The sequence below is a fragment of the Notothenia rossii genome (genome assembly GCF_949606895.1).
Source record: "Notothenia rossii genome assembly, chromosome: 3".
Classification (NCBI taxonomy): domain Eukaryota; kingdom Metazoa; phylum Chordata; class Actinopteri; order Perciformes; family Nototheniidae; genus Notothenia; species Notothenia rossii.
In genome coordinates, this window is record NC_136901.1 from 94,671,860 (window position 1) to 94,688,124 (window position 16,265).

Genomic DNA, 16,265 nt, shown 5'->3' on the forward strand with positions numbered 1-16,265 from the left:
TTGTTCCCTCACTCGAGAACAAGACCCCGAGATACTTGAACTCCTTCACTTGGGGTAAGGACTCATTCCCTACTTGGAGTGGGCAGTCCATCGGTTTCCTGCTGAGAACCATGGCCTCAGATTTGGAGGTGCTGATCCTCATCCCAGCCGCTTCACACTCGGTTGCGAACCGATCCAGTGAGTGCTGAAGGTCGCAGACCGATGAAGCCATCAGAACCACATCATCTGCAAAAAGCAGTGGTGCAATCCTTAGTCCACCGAACTGCAGACCCCCTCCCCCACGACTACGCCTCGAAATCCGATCCATGTATATTACAAACAGGATTGGTGACAAAGCGCAGCCCTGGCGGAGGCCAACCCTCACCTGAAATGGGTCCGACTTACTGCCGAGGACCCGGACACAGCTCTCGCTTTGGGAGTACAGAGATTGGATGGCCCTGAGTAGAGACCCCCTCACCCCATACTCCCGCAGCACCTCCCACAGTGACTCCCTGGGAACCCGGTCATACGCCTTCTCCAAGTCTACAAAACACATGTAGACTGGATAAGCGTACTCCCAGGCCCCCTCCGGGATCCTTGCGAGAGTAAAAAGCTGATCCGTCGTTCCACGACCAGGACGGAATCCGCATTGTTCCTCCTCAATCTGAGGTTCGACAATCGACCTGACCCTCCTTTCTAGTACCTTAGAGTAAACTTTCCCGGGGAGGCTGAGTAGTGTGATGCCTCTGTAATTGGCACACACCCTCTGATCCCCCTTTTTAAAAAGGGGAACCACCACCCCGGTCTGCCACTCCTTTGGTACTGTTTCCGACTTCCACGCAACGTTGATGAGACGTGTCAACCATGACAGTCCCTCAACACCCAGAGCCTTCAGCATTTCTGGGCGGATCTCATCCACCCCCGGGGCTTTGCCACTGTGAAGTTGTTTGACGACCTCAGTGACCTCCCCCCGGGATATTGGTGTCGATCGCCCGTCATACTCCAGCTCTGCCTCTAACATAGAGGGCGGAGTTGTCGGGTTCAGGAGTTCCTCAAAGTGCTCCTTGACACTCCATCAGTTGAGGTCAACAACGTCCCATCCTTACTGTACACAGCTTGGATGGTTCCCTGCTTCCCCTCCTGAGGTGTCGGACAGTTTTCCAGAACAACTTTGGTGCCGCCCGAAAGTCTTTTTCCATGTCTTCTCCGAACTTCTCCCACACCCGCTGCTTTGCCTCGGCCACGGCTGAGGCTGCTGCCCTTCGGGCCTGTCGGTACCTTGCAAATGCCTCGGGAGTCCCCCGGGATAACAAATCCCTGAAGGCCTCCTTCTTCAGTCGGACGGCTTCCCTGACCACCGGTGTCCACCAGGAGGTTCGAGGGTTACCGCCCCTTGAGGCACCTAGGACCTTGAGACCAAAGCTCCCGCTGCGGCTTCGGCAATAGAGACTTTGAACACCGACCACTCTGGTTCAATGTCCCCAACCTCCACATGAATGCCCGAAAAGCTCCGCCGGAGGTGTGAGTTGAAGGCTTCCTGAACTTGGGCCTCCTCCAGACGTTCCCAGTTCACCCGAACTACACGTTTGGGCTTACCAGGTCTATCCAGAGGCTTCCCCCGCCACTCGACCCAACTCACCACCAGATGGTGATCAGTTGACAACTCCGCCCCTCTCTTTACCCGAGTGTCCAAAACATACGGCCTCAGGTACGATGATACGATAACGAAATCGATCATGGACCTTCTGCCTAGGGTGCTATGGTACCACGTACACTTATGAGCATCCTTATGTTCGAACATGGTGTTTGTTATGGCCAATCCATGACTAGCACAGAAGTCCAGTAACAAACCACCACTCCGGTTCAGATCAGGGGGGCCGTTCCTCCCAATCACTCCCCTCCAAGTGTCTCCATCATTGCCCACATGTGCGTTGAAGTCTCCCAGCAAGATTAAAGAGTCCCCTTCAGGAGCCCCATACAGGACTCTTTCCAGGGTCTCCAAGAAGGCCATATACTCTGAACTGCTGTTTGGTGCATAAGCACACACAACAGTCAGAGTTTTCCCCCCCATAACCCGCAGGCGTAGGGAGGCAACCCTCTCGTCCACTGGGGTAGACTCCAACAACGAAGCACCCAACCGGGGACTTGTGAGTATCCCCACACCCGCCCGGCAACCTCACACCTTGAGCAACTCCGGAGAAGAATAGAGTCCAACCCCTATCCAGAAGTAAGGTTCCAGAGCCAACGCTGTGCGTAGTGGTGAGCCCAACCAGATCCAACTGGTAACGCTCCACCTCCCGCACAAGCTCCGACTCCTTCCCCCGCAGAGAGGTGACGTTCCACGTCCCCTATTTAGGGGCAATGGATGTCCACTCTCGGGAGACGACCGACAGTGGTGCGGTTAGCCAAAGTGACAGACCTAATGTTAGACCTATTTACAGGCAATGGACGTCCACTCTCGGGAGAGAGACCTCCAGCATGTGTCCCTGAAATGGAGACTGTTTATTTCACTCATCCAGGACAGAGACCGGGGAAATCTCCTCTCTGTGGCCCCTCCAAGACCCCCAAAGGACGGACCACAGACCTCCAGCATGTGTCCCTGACATGGGCACCTCCATAACCTTGCACACCGTGAGTCCCCAGACTCCCGGACTTAAGCACTCCCCCACGGACTAAACCCAGATGTTCACACCCTACAGAACTTCATGACCCTGGTTAACCTAAAGGGGGTGGATTTTGCGGTGCTTTATAGTCCGCACATCGGCATCCATATTCGGCCTTATTCACGACACCACCACCCCTTCTGTGGAGGATATTCTCATGCTCCTGGTAACCCTTTAAATAGTCTGATACTGTCAGGGCTCATCACCGCACTTTACAAGCCAGAAATAATGTTTAAATGGTCGTGAAAAGTGTTTTTAAACGTATGGAAGAGAGTTGTAGCCTGTCATTTTGCAGGATATAATTTAACATGGAACCTCTCCTGGAAATGCACAGAATATGTCCATTTCCAGGAGAGGTTACATGTTAAATTATATCCTGCAAAATGACAGGCTATAACCCAGGAACAAGTGTTTGAAAGGTGGGGAAAAGTTTTTTTAAATAGTCTGATACGTCCAGGGCGCATCACCGCATTTTACAAGCCAGGGAAGGTGTCTGAATCCTGGGTAAACATTGTTTAAATAGTCTGACACCTGGCACTGTATTTGCCCCTGGGAAACTTCAAGGTTATATTCATGTTTTATTATTTATTTAATAATCACATGATTTTTACAAAAACAGTATACCCAGTATACATATATACAATAATAATAATAATAATATAACAATATACATAATAAAAACATGAAAAGTGGTGAAAATGAGAAAATGTATCTGAAAATAGTGCCTCCTAGTGCGGGCATGTGGACAGTAGCCAGAGACTCACAGGCACACACACATGCAGAGATCCAGGGGGCGGAGCGCATGGCTTTTTTTACCCAGAAATAAGTCTCTGAGAGGCGGGGAGACTCAGAGGACAGGCTGCGTCACCTCACTTTGTAACCCAGGAAAAGAGCAGGAATTCTGGCTGCGTGAGTGTTAAAAGTGCATTAATCTGTGTTAATCCGACAGCCGCAGAGGTGCTGACGGAAAGCAGGCGGAACAAATTTATTATTTTAACCAGGAATAAGTGTTTGCAAGGCGGGGAAAGTGTTCCTGCAGCCCCTCCATCACGGTAATAATGATTAGAAATGATTTCCAGGGCAGAAAGCGGTTTTTAAATGTGGAAAAAAATATGTTAAACTGTTTAAAAAGCACAAAGTGATTTGAGTGCAGTTCTCATGTGTCCCCACAGGAAGGCGCGTCGTCCCAGGGAGCACAGTGCATTAATAGTAAAAAATACAACAAAAACAGGGCAAATCAATGGATTTAAAGTGCAGGGAAGCTCCGCACCACACACAGGTACATTCCTAAATCCCCACCATGGTGACCACGGTGATTTAAACTAGTTTCTGCGGGGGAAAGAGTGCTGAAAATCGGATTAAACCCTGCTCACAGTGTGGTAAAAGTCAGATTGTTTCAGAGACCCATAGTAATGCAGGGTCGGGCCGTGTCAGTGCTTGGATGAGAGACCGCCTGGGAATACCCGGTGCTGTAAGCTTTTTTTAAATGCAGCTACATGCATGGTGACAAGGTACGATTTATACCCTAAAATAGCATACTAAGCGTGGGTGGATTAGTTTCAAAGCATGCACACTCTGCTCATGTCAGTCTTCCATCAAAATAGACCGGGAAAAACACCTCTTTTTAGCCCCTCACAGAGCCCCAAAGGACGGACTAAGCAGCTCCAGCACGGCTCCCTCACATGGAGCTCAGGTTATTTCATACCTCCAGGAGAGGGACCGGGAAAACCACCTCTCTGTAGCCCCTGAAAAAGCCCCAAAGGACGGACTGAGGACCTCCGGCAACAGTGGTACTTCCATAACCTCGTGCACCGTGAGACCCCGGGCCCCCGGACTTAAGCACTCCCCCACGGACTAAACCCAGATGTTCACACCCTACAGAACTTCATGCCCCTGGTTACCCTAAAGGGGGTGGATTTTGCGGTGCTTTACCGTCCGCACATCGGCATACATATTCGGCCTTATTCACGAAACTACCACCCCTTCTTTGGAGGATATTCTCATGCTCCTGGTAACCCTTTAAATAGTCTGATACTGTCAGGGCTCATCACCGCACTTTACAAGCCAGAAATAATGTTTAAATGGTCGGGAAAAGTGTTTTTAAACACATGGAAGAGAGTTGTAGCCTGTCATTTTGCAGGATATAATTTAACATGGAACCTCTCCTGGAAATGCACAGAATATGTCCATTTCCAGGAGAGATTCCATGTTAAATTATATCCTGCAAAATGACATGCTAAAACACCCAGGGATACGTGTTTGAAAGGCAGGGAAAAGTTGTTTAAAATAGTCTGATACGTCCAGGGCGCATCACCGCATTTTACAAGCCAGGGAAGGTGTCTTAATCATTGGTACACATTGTTTAAATAGTCTGATACCTGGCACTGTATTTGCCCCTGGGAACCTTCAAGGTTATACTAATGTTTTTTTATTTTTTTTATTTAATTATCACACCATTTTTACAAAAACAGTATACAAAATAAACATAATAACAACATGATTACAACATGATTACAACATGATTAACAGGGGCCTGGGGGCCATATTAGCCGTCTAACTTGTACAGTGCACCGGGGAAAAAAGGTTGAGTCCACGGCCCCTTTCCCCTCATCAGGAGTATCAATCGGTCCTGAAGAAGAGGTATCGCTGCTCTCCGCCCCTGAGTCCTCTTCGGAGGTAGCTGACGGTGGTAGACCTCCTTCTGATGATGATGATGATGCTGCTGCAGCTGCTGCCGCCGCCCTGAACATGGAGCGGATCTTCAATGCCTCCTTTATTCCAGGCGTATTCGCGTAGAACCGGTCTGCAGTGCTTACGTCGTGGCACATAAACCTAGCCAGAATCGACCAGCTTTCTGGATCTTGGTGATGCTTGATATTGTCAGCCAGGGCAGTGCGCAAGATGGTGAAGGTGACGGCTGTTTCTAGCCCAGCATCAGCCCAAGCCCTCTTCAAGTGAGCGTTCAGGTTCTTGGAAGCCTGCTTCCCCGATGTGAAAAGGAAGAATTCACTCTGAGGACCCGACAAGCCCTCTTTTATCCCCATCCACCGCATGACCCAGCTAAACTCCTTTATTGTAAGCAGCAGCTGTGCTTCACCAAATGTCTTGGCAGTCTTGTGATCCTGCACGTGGATGATGTAGCCCTCAGCAGTGCCCCTTCTGTCCGCCTCAAAGACCTCCGTGTTGGTCATGTTTGCGTACACACCCGGACGGTGGCCATACAGGAGGCTCCAATGGAGGGTTAGATAGCCATATAGCAGGTACTGGGTGATTGAGGTCGGATTGCTAGCCATCAGGTCAAGGAGATCAGGGATGCGCTTCTCAGCCGCCGCCATGGCGGCGAGAAGCTCCGCCTGGCTCGGCAGACGATCCAGCTTGTCCCTCTTCACCTTAAACTGGTGGAGAGTGACAGACTTTTTCAAATCGTTAATGTTGGCTTTCACCTCTCTGATGATGTTGGTCATATCAGACTGGGTGAGCCTGCACCCCCGGAGCTTTGATGCAGACAAGTACCTCAGGAAATGGTTCACAGTCTTCAGGAACAACAGCGATGTTGTGACTGTCCGGCCCGACTCTGAAATATACTTGCTCCAGCCACGGACCCTCTTTGTGTCTTTTAGAAACAGCCAGTCTGACAGCCGGTTAACACCATGGGCCATGAATACTATGAAGTTCTTTATCCGGCTGACATTGGACATACAATTCTCTTTCCGTTTTACTGTCGGTGCGAGACCCTCACAATGACCTCTGTATGTCTGAATGTACGTCTCCATGCTTTTAGGCAACGTGATTTCACGCATGGTATTCCCCCGTCCCTTCCCAGTGGACCATTGATTTTGGGGAGAGGGCCAGTCCTTAGCCAGATTAGCTTTCAGCTTATTGGAGACAGACGCACGGGTCTTCTGGCATACAGGGGTCTCACTACCGGAGGCTTCTGGGGACCGCATGACAGTCTTCATCGGGGTCTTGCTTCCGGAGGCTTCTGGGGACCGCATCACAGACTTGAGAGGGGTCTCACTCGCAGAGGCTTCTATGGACCGCATGACAGTCTTCACCGGGGTATTGCTGCCGGAGGCTACTGAGTTCATGTCGGGGGTACTTGGGATTGCTACGCCCTTAAATCGTATACATTCTTCGTCTTCCTCAAGCAGAGCAGCAGTGGCATTCTGCTTCCTGGGTTTTAGACCCTGTTTTAGCCTGGAGCGCAGGGTCTTCACCTCATCAATGAGGGCATCCTTCTGAGCCCTCAATGCCACATTGTCCAGCCTCACCTGCATGCAGTCCTCTTCGTCACACTCGGTATGTGGGGAGAAGGCTGGAGGGTGCACCGGGTATTCCTCCTCATTGTCTATATCCAATAATGTAGCCATTCCAATGATGGGATTAGTCTCTCGGAGGTCATGGAGCAACTGCATGGCCACACTATGCTTCAGCCTTGCCATGACCTGATGTGCCTCATCTCGGGAGAACTCAGGGTGGTCACGAGTTACATGACGGTGTAGTTTCTTCCCAGCATACGAACACCCTGTGATGGGACAGGGTTTGGTCCGAACATTTATTCTACCACTGGCCATTTTAAGAATGATGCCTCTTTCCTCCAGGTTCCGCACTGCATGTTTGTGCTTAAGGTGCTTATTCAAAGCCAGATAGCGGAGACTGCACACCGGGCATTCGGTCAACATCCTTCCAAAAACACACACAATGAATTCTATTTAAATGGTTTTCTGTTTCTCCGTTTATATGCGTTAGCCAACTGGTGATTGCAACCATGGGTCCGATGCTTCAATGCAGGAAACACGGACCAAGGGGAGGACTTGGGTTACCACCTGGTTAAAATGGTCCCACCTCCGCACCAACGCGGGGCTGGTGATGGGTCCGATACATTGATTGTTTTTTGTTTCATGGTTCTGCCACGAGCTCACAAGACAGTTTTGGGTACAAAAACGTGGGGATAACAGTACCTCCGGGCGCTCCGTCCCGCTCCGGCTTTCGCCGCAGCGGGGGGAGGAGGCATTGAACCCCTCGCACCTGCCCCCGGAGGAGGCAGGGGAGTCAGGTACCCGGAGGCGCATGGCCGCAACACCGCACTGGAGTCAGGGTTTCGAGTTTTTCGAACCAGGTCCCAGTGAACGCAAGACTCCAGCAGGAGCCTCCAGCAGACCCCCCCGACGTTTCCCTCGTCCCTCCCGGCCATCAGAGTCGAACCCGCAGTTCGGAGGAACCGACCGCCAGAGCACCGGCACGAGGCCGGGCCGGCGGAGGCCGTCCGATGGCGGGTCGCGTTTGCCATTCAATCAGTGAGAAATTAGAAGAGGAAGGGGAAAAAAAGACTAACTTGTCTTTTTGGAGTTCCATAAAAAATGGGTGAAAATGAAAAAATGTATACGAGAATAGTGCCCCATAAGGCGGATTGAGTCCCCTGTCAACTCCCCTCGCATTCCTCCATACTCTGAAAAAGTCAGAGTTATTTTTTGGAGAACCATCAAAAATGGCTAAAAGTGTTGAAATGTATCCGAGAATAGTGCCCCATAAGGCGGGTAAAGTCCCCTGTCAACTCCCCTCGCATTCCTCCACACTCTGAAAAAGTCAGAGTTATTTTTTGGAGAACCATCAAAAATGGCTAAAAGTGTTGAAATGTATCCGAGAATAGTGCCCCATAAGGCGGATTGAGTCCCCTGTCAACTCCCCTTGCATTCCTCCACACTCTGAAAAAGTCAGTTATTTTTTGGAGAACCATCAAAAATGGCTAAAAGTGTTGAAATGTATCCGAGAATAGTGCCCCATAAGGCGGGTAAAGTCCCCTGTCAACTCACCTCGCATTCCTCCACACTCTGAAAAAGTCAGTTATTTTTTGGAGAACCATCAAAAATGGCTAAAAGTGTTGAAATGTATCCGAGAATAGTGCCCCATAAGGCGGGTAAAGTCCCCTGTCAACTCCCCTCGCATTCCTCCACACTCTGAAAAAGTCAGTTATTTTTTGGAGAACCATCAAAAATGGCTAAAAGTGTTGAAATGTATCCGAGAATAGTGCCCCATAAGGCGGATTGAGTCCCCTGTCAACTCCCCTTGCATTCCTCCACACTCTGAAAAAGTCAGAGTTATTTTTTGGAGAACCATCAAAAATGGCTAAAAGTGTTGAAATGTATCCGAGAATAGTGCCCCATAAGGCGGGGAAAGTCCCCTGTCAACTCCCCTTGCATTCCTCCACACTCTGAAAAAGTCAGAGTTATTTTTTGGAGAACCATCAAAAATGGCTAAAAGTGTTGAAATGTATCCGAGAATAGTGCCCCATAAGGCGGGTAAAGTCCCCTGTCAACTCCCCTTGCATTCCTCCACACTCTGAAAAAGTCAGAGTTATTTTTTGGAGAACCATCAAAAATGGCTAAAAGTGTTGAAATGTATCCGAGAATAGTGCCTCATGAGGCGGATTGAGTCCCCTGTCAACTCCCCTTGCATTCCTCCACACTCTGAAAAAGTCAGTTATTTTTTGGAGAACCATCAAAAAGGGCTAAAAGTGTTGAAATGTATCCGAGAATAGTGCCCCATAAGGCGGGTAAAGTCCCCTGTCAACTCCCCTTGCATTCCTCCACACTCTGAAAAAGTCAGTTATTTTTTGGAGAACCATCAAAAAGGGCTAAAAGTGTTGAAATGTATCCGAGAATAGTGCCTCATGAGGCGGATTGAGTCCCCTGTCAACTCCCCTTGCCTTCCTCCGGAGCTCAGTTCAAAAACTTAAAGTTTGGGAAGAACCATGCTGGGGGGTCTCCGGGCAACAAAATGTATCCGAGCCAGAGTGCACATAAAGCGGATGAATTCCTCCATGAAGTTACACAGCCGTTTTTTTTCTGAGTCCTCTCAAAAACCGGGTTTCCGATTTCGTGCAGATGGTAGCTTGGAAAACATGAACGTTTTTTTACAACGGAGGAGGGGAAGTCTGGATTCCCCTCTCCGTTGTACCTTGCAACGGGGGAGGGGAAAAGTGTTCGGGGCTTCGTCCCGAAGCGCCGAACACTTGAGCCCCTTCTCCCCTTCTCTGAGCCCCTTCTCTGTTGTAATTTTAAAAGTTCATTTTTTGATTATTTTCACATATAATTGACCGTTTTCTTTCATCTTTTTTTTCTTTCCACGGGTGGGGGCCTATGGCAGGCCGCCTATGAGCTCCCAAATTTGGCCCGGATCATCCGGGATTTGTGGGATAAGCTCCATAAACTGACAAAGTCATCCAAATATGTCGCTTTTATAGCCCAAAGATATATAATGCAAATACATTAAAATAGTAAAAGGTACGATTGTGCTCTGCATTAACCGGAATTTGATTTATATAGCCCCCAAAAAATGATTAAAAATCATTTTCATGGGGAAAAGTGTTAAAACGCCTGATTCAAGCATATGCGGGACCCCAGCGAGCTCCAGACTATGTGCATTGTGTCGGGGACCCTGGAGAACGATAAGACCCATCATTTAAATGCAAAAACCACCGTTAAAAGTCACTTTTAGGGGCAAAAAACAGCCTCTGTCCACTTCGTTAACAAACTGATAGGCAAATGGACAAAAGTGTGATTAAAGCATATGCGGGAGCCCAGCGAGCTCCAGACTAGTTGCATTGTGTCGGGGACCCCCGTGAATGATAAGACCCATCATTTAAATGCAAAAACCCCCATTAAAAGTCAATTTTAGGGGGAAAAAACAGCCTCTGTCCACTTCGTTAACAATCTGATAGGCAAATGGACAAAAGTGTGATTAAAGCATATGAGGGAGCCCAGCGAGCTCCAGACTAGTTGCATTGTGTCGGGGACCCCCGTGAATGATAAGACCCATCATTTAAATGCAAAAACCCCCATTAAAAGTCACTTTTAGGGGGAAAAAACAGCCTCTGTCCACTTCGTTAACAAACTGATAGGCAAATGGACAAAAGTGTGATTAAAGCATATGCGGGACCCCCGCGAGCTCTAGACTATGTGCATTGTGTCGGGGACCCTCCACAATGATAAGACCCATCATTTAAATGCAAAAACCACCGTTAAAAGTCACTTTTAGGGGGAAAAAACAGCCTCTGTCCACTTCGTTAACAAACTGATAAGCAAATGGACAAAAGTGTGATTAAAGCATATGCGGGACCCCCGCGAGCTCCAGACTATGTGCATTGTGTCGGGGACCCTCCACAATGATAAGACCCATCATTTAAATGCAAAAACCACCGTTAAAAGTCACTTTTAGGGGCAAAAAACAGCCTCTGTCCACTTCGTTAACAAACTGATAGGCAAATGGACAAAAGTGTGATTAAAGCATATGCGGGACCCCCGCGAGCTCCAGACTATGTGCATTGTGTCAGGGAGCCAGGTCAAACCCCTCCATGCACACCGCCAGAACCAGAACCTCACGACCCTGGTGACCTTAAAGGTGTTTGTCTTTGTTTGTTTTTGTATTCCACATAGACAGGCTGGGGTTCAGCACCACGCACAGAGCCTGCCCGCTACCTCCAGGGCGCATCACCAAATTTTACAAGCCAGGAAAGGTGCATGGATCCTGGGTAAACATTGATTAAGTGTTTTTAAATGTGTGGAGCAGTGTTTTGTCACTTTCAAAACTCTCCTGTCATTGACCGGAGAATTTGGGTCGATGTTGTATTCAATCTGGCCATTAATATTCCAGTGAGACGAAGTACGTACATTGACCGGAGTGATCCCATGTTAATTTTGTCCAAATACCGGAACATTCCCTAACCACCGGTGTCCACCAGGAGGTTCGAGGGTTACCGCCCCTTGAGGCACCTAGGACCTTGAGACCACAGCTCCCCGCCACGGCTTCGGCAATAGAGGCTTTGAACACCGACCACTCTGGTTCAATGTCCCCAACCTCCACAGGAATGCCCGAAAAGCTCCGCCGGAGGTGTGAGTTGAAGGCTTCCTGAACTTGGGCCTCCTCCAAACGTTCCCAGTTCACCCGAACTACACGTTTGGGCTTACCAGGTCTATCCAGAGGCTTCCCCCGCCACTCGACCCAACTCACCACCAGATGGTGATCAGTTGACAACTCCGCCCCTCTCTTTACCCGAGTGTCCAAAACATACGGCCTCAGGTCCGATGATACGATAACGAAATCGATCATGGACCTTCTGCCTAGGGTGCTCTGGTACCATGTACACTTATGAGCATCCTTATGTTCGAACATGGTGTTTGTTATGGCCAATCCATGACTAGCACAGAAGTCCAGTAACAAACCACCACTCCGGTTCAGATCAGGGGGGCCGTTCCTCCAAATCACTCCCCTCCAAGTGTCTCCATCATTGCCCACATGTGCGTTGAAGTCTCCCAGCAAGATTAAAGAGTCCCCTTCAGGAGCCCCATACAGGACTCTTTCCAGGGTCTCCAAGAAGGCCGTATACTCTGAACTGCTGTTGGGTGCATAAGCACACACAACAGTCAGAGTTTTCCCCCCCATAACCCGCAGGCGTAGGGAGGCAACCCTCTCGTCCACTGGGGTAGACTCCAACAATGAAGCACCCAACCGGGGACTTGTGAGTATCCCCACACCCGCCCGGTGCCTCACACCTTGAGCAACTCCGGAGAAGAATAGTCCAACCCCTATCCAGTAGTAAGGTTCCAGAGCACCCGACCCCATCGCTGTTTCCCGTAGGTGGTGGGCTCGCGGGACGGAGAAGCGGAGGTGTTGCCCACGTCGCCTTTTCGGGCTGTGCCCGGCCGGGCTCTGTGGCAAGCCCAGCCACCAGACGCTCGCCGACGAGTCCTCCTTCTGGGCCTGGCTCCAGAAGGGGAGCCCGGGCTTCCACCGGGCGGGTATCCTCACTTCGTGTGTCGTCTTTCATGAGGTCTTGTGAACCAATCTTAGTCTGGCCCCTTGCCTGAGACCAATTTGCCATGGGAGACCCTACCAGGAACACAAGGTTCCAGACAACACAGCCCCCAGGTTCATCAGGGCACACAAACCTCTCCACCACGGTAAGGTGCTGGTTCTTCAGAGTACATCATTGTATTTTTCAAAGTTCAGGATAAAAACTTGAACTTTCAAATAAATTGTATTTTTTTGAATGATCAAAACTTATGAACCTGAAATAGCTCCATACTCCAACACTTCCCTTTCTCCCGTTCTTCTTCCTCATGCATTGTTTTGTTGGAACTATTATTGGTTATTTTAATCCCTCTCTTTGGACAATCTGATCGCCATGCTTTGTGATTCCCCCCACACTGACTATACTTTGGTTCCTTCTCAGTTTCTACCGCTGCACAACTTATCCCTATATTTGCCACAAATCACCAAGGCATGTCTTCAGACAAAAGAACTGTGACCAAAGTTACAACATCGTCTGCACTGTATTGGCTTGGGTTCAAACATCCTCAATGGGTAACTGATGTGATCCAGGAATACTTCGTCCAAAACCGAAGTCATAGGGACTTGGCTTGGGAAACGGAAGGTCACCGGTACGAGTCCCCGAAAGACCAAGTGCAGCCGATGTGTCCCTGAGCAAGGCACCTTTGACGCCACTGCTACCCGGGCAGTACATATGTCAGCCCACTGCTCCTAACACTAGGATAGGTGAAATGCAGAATGTACATTTCCCCTCTGTGGGACGATTCATGGTATATTCTTCTCCATGTACACACTTCAAATGCTGTATTATTTACTGGAGGAACTTACACTATACCTAACTGTTTATTATATAATTGTTTTCTGCTACTTAACACCTCAACATTATATCTCAGAGGAAAATATGGAACTTTTTGTGGCACAATTGTATTTTACAGCTTATTTTAAAGATTCAGATTTTTATACAAAATAAAACCAACTTGTAAATTATTTCGTATTTCAACAAAAAATAAACTACCAAGCAGCATAGCCAATAATGTTATTAAAAATAGCTCCAACTTTATCAGCTTGAATATTAAGGTGATGAACAAATTGATAAATACATAATTATAACATAAATATGATTTATTAATAAATGAGTACTTTTAAATGTGGTATTTAGATGTTAACACTGCAAAAAGTATAATCATTTGTAATATTAGTATTCTTTCTATATCCCTGATAATCTTCAAAACCCTTTCTGGTTCTTTGAAGGCTCTATCCAGACTATCTTCTGGTTATTTTCTGCATCAATCCCTATTATCTCTTACAACAACAAAAAACAACATCTTGGACATAACCGCAAGACTGTAACCTCTTCACATTCTGTTGAGATTGTGAGTCAATTACCAGCCATGTTTTACACATTGCTGTTTTACCATAAACAATCTTTGAGTCCAGACACCGTCCTGCAGAGAGCACACAGCCCAAAAGCACGTTTTTGGTCTAGCATCATTTTACAAAAAGTTTGCATTAAGACACTAAGACCAGCTGGTCCATTGTAAAGGTCAGTCCACCTTAAATGAGCAGTGGGTGATCAGCAGGTGAAAGGCAGGACACGGAAACTTGGTCCTGAGGAGATATAACGATTATTAAATAAGAACTAGTCGAGTCAAGGGGTCAAAGAAATGAACATATGTGATTATTAGTGAATCGGAATACAATAAACTAACATCTGATAGAGCAGCAAAAAGCTTACTGTGGTTGAATCAGGCCTTTTATGATCAGGGAGAAAAGGCCGGCAAACTGTTAGCTTGGAGAATCAAAAAAATACAATCTGAAAGAGCCATTAATGGCATAACTACCCAATCAGGACAGATATCAAACGATCCCCTAGATATTAATAATACATTTAAAGAATTTTATCAGTCACTGTACAGGTCAGAATGCTCCCCCACACCTACTCACAGAGATACCTTTCTTAATCAGCTCCAATTTAAAACTCTCACAGAGGAGGTTAAGGAGGACCTGGATGAGGACATAACGGTGGAAGAGCTTTTGCAAGCCATAAAAAGTATTAACTCAGGCAAAGCTCCAGGGCCTGATGGCCTTCCAATAGAGTTTTATAAAACTTTCCAAATGCAGTTGTTGATCCCTCTTTTGAATATGTTCAAAGAGTCATTAAATGATGGTATATTGCCACCAACTTTAAGACTTGCTACAATAATTCTTATTTTGAAACCTGGAAAAATACCGACCACCTGCTCTTCTTACAGGCCCATCAGTCTTATGGGAGTAGACACAAAAATATTGTGTAAAGTCCTTGCTAAAAGGTTAGACCCATACGTCTCTCTTTTGGTACATAATGACCAGAATGGGTTCGTACAGGGTCGTCAGGGATTTCATAATATCAGAAGGGTCCTCAACATAATCCACTTCAAAAATAACAACAGGGATACAGCGCTTTTATCTCTAGATGCTAGACAAGCGTTCGATAGAATCGAGTGGCCTTACTTGTTTAATTTGTTACCAAGATATGGACTTGGGGGGAAATTTATAAAATGGATAAAACTATTATACACTAACCCCACAGCACGTGTAATGACAAATAACAATTTATCAAGCTTGTTTACACTAGAGAGGTCAACCCGCCAGGGCTGTCCTCTCTCTCCACTATTGTTCGTTTTGGCCATCGAACCTTTGGCCATGTCCATTAGAGCAGAAACCAATTTGTCAGGTATAACAATTGGAGAACATGAACACAGGATATCGTTATATGCAGACGATGTGATTCTTTTTTTGTCTGATTTATCAAACAGTGTCCAGACATTATTACATTTAATTAATACATTCGGTCAGTTTTCTGGATACAATATTAATAATGAGAAGTCTTCTATACTTTTCCTGAATAAAGAAGAAAGAGCCAATCCAGTGATAAGTACACCCTTTCTTAATGCGAGGGAGGGCTTTACCTACCTTGGAATTAAGATTACCCCCCAAATTAATACAGTTGTTAATGCAAACTACGACCCGTTGATAAGAGAGGTACAAGACCTACTTGAAAAATGGACAACAATGCCAATATCAATGATTGGTCGGATCAACATAATTAAGATGACTATATTACCAAAGTTCTTATATCTTTTTCAGTCACTCCCAATGCCACTACCAAAATCGTTTTTTAAAGAAATGAATACTGCATTTAGTAGATTTATCTGGAACAATAGAAAACCCAGACTGAGACTCAGATTATTGTACTTGCCTTATGATAGGGGTGGATTACAGATGCCCAGTTTACAGTGGTATTACTGGGCCGCTCAGCTGCGTAGTGCTATGTTTTATTTTGTCACAAACTCTCCTCCAACATGGGTTTATATTGAACAAGCATCAGTACCTAAGCTTCCATTAAGTCTATATTTATATTCAGCAGATGTTAAAACTTTAAAGAAAAAAACAACAAACCCATTCTTAAAAAACTCGGTGGATATATGGTTTAAGGCTCATAGACATTTTGGCGACACTCCCCCCATCTCTCAATTTTCACCTATTTGGCATAATGCGCAGTTTGCCCCTGGCAGGGCAGATGGTGGTTTTCAGGTCTGGGCTGACAGGGGGGTGCAAAAAATTGGAGATTTATATGTTGACAACATTTTACTAACATTTAATGACCTTTGTTTAAAATACTCAATTCCAAAAAAACACTTCTTTAAATACTTACAATTGAAGCATTTCATTTCATCAAAGCAGCACCAGACTATACATGAACCACCTCTGTCCTGCCTTGAGGACATTGTGTTGAAACACATGAATGGGAAACGT

General features: G+C 47.0%; 1 protein-coding gene across 1 annotated transcript in view; it reads left to right on the forward strand.

Moving 5' to 3' along the window:
• LOC307032686 (uncharacterized protein) overlaps positions 1 to 16,265 on the forward strand; it is a 528,358-nt gene that overhangs the window by 256,112 nt on the left and 255,981 nt on the right. The gene's annotated exons all lie outside the window — the stretch shown is intronic.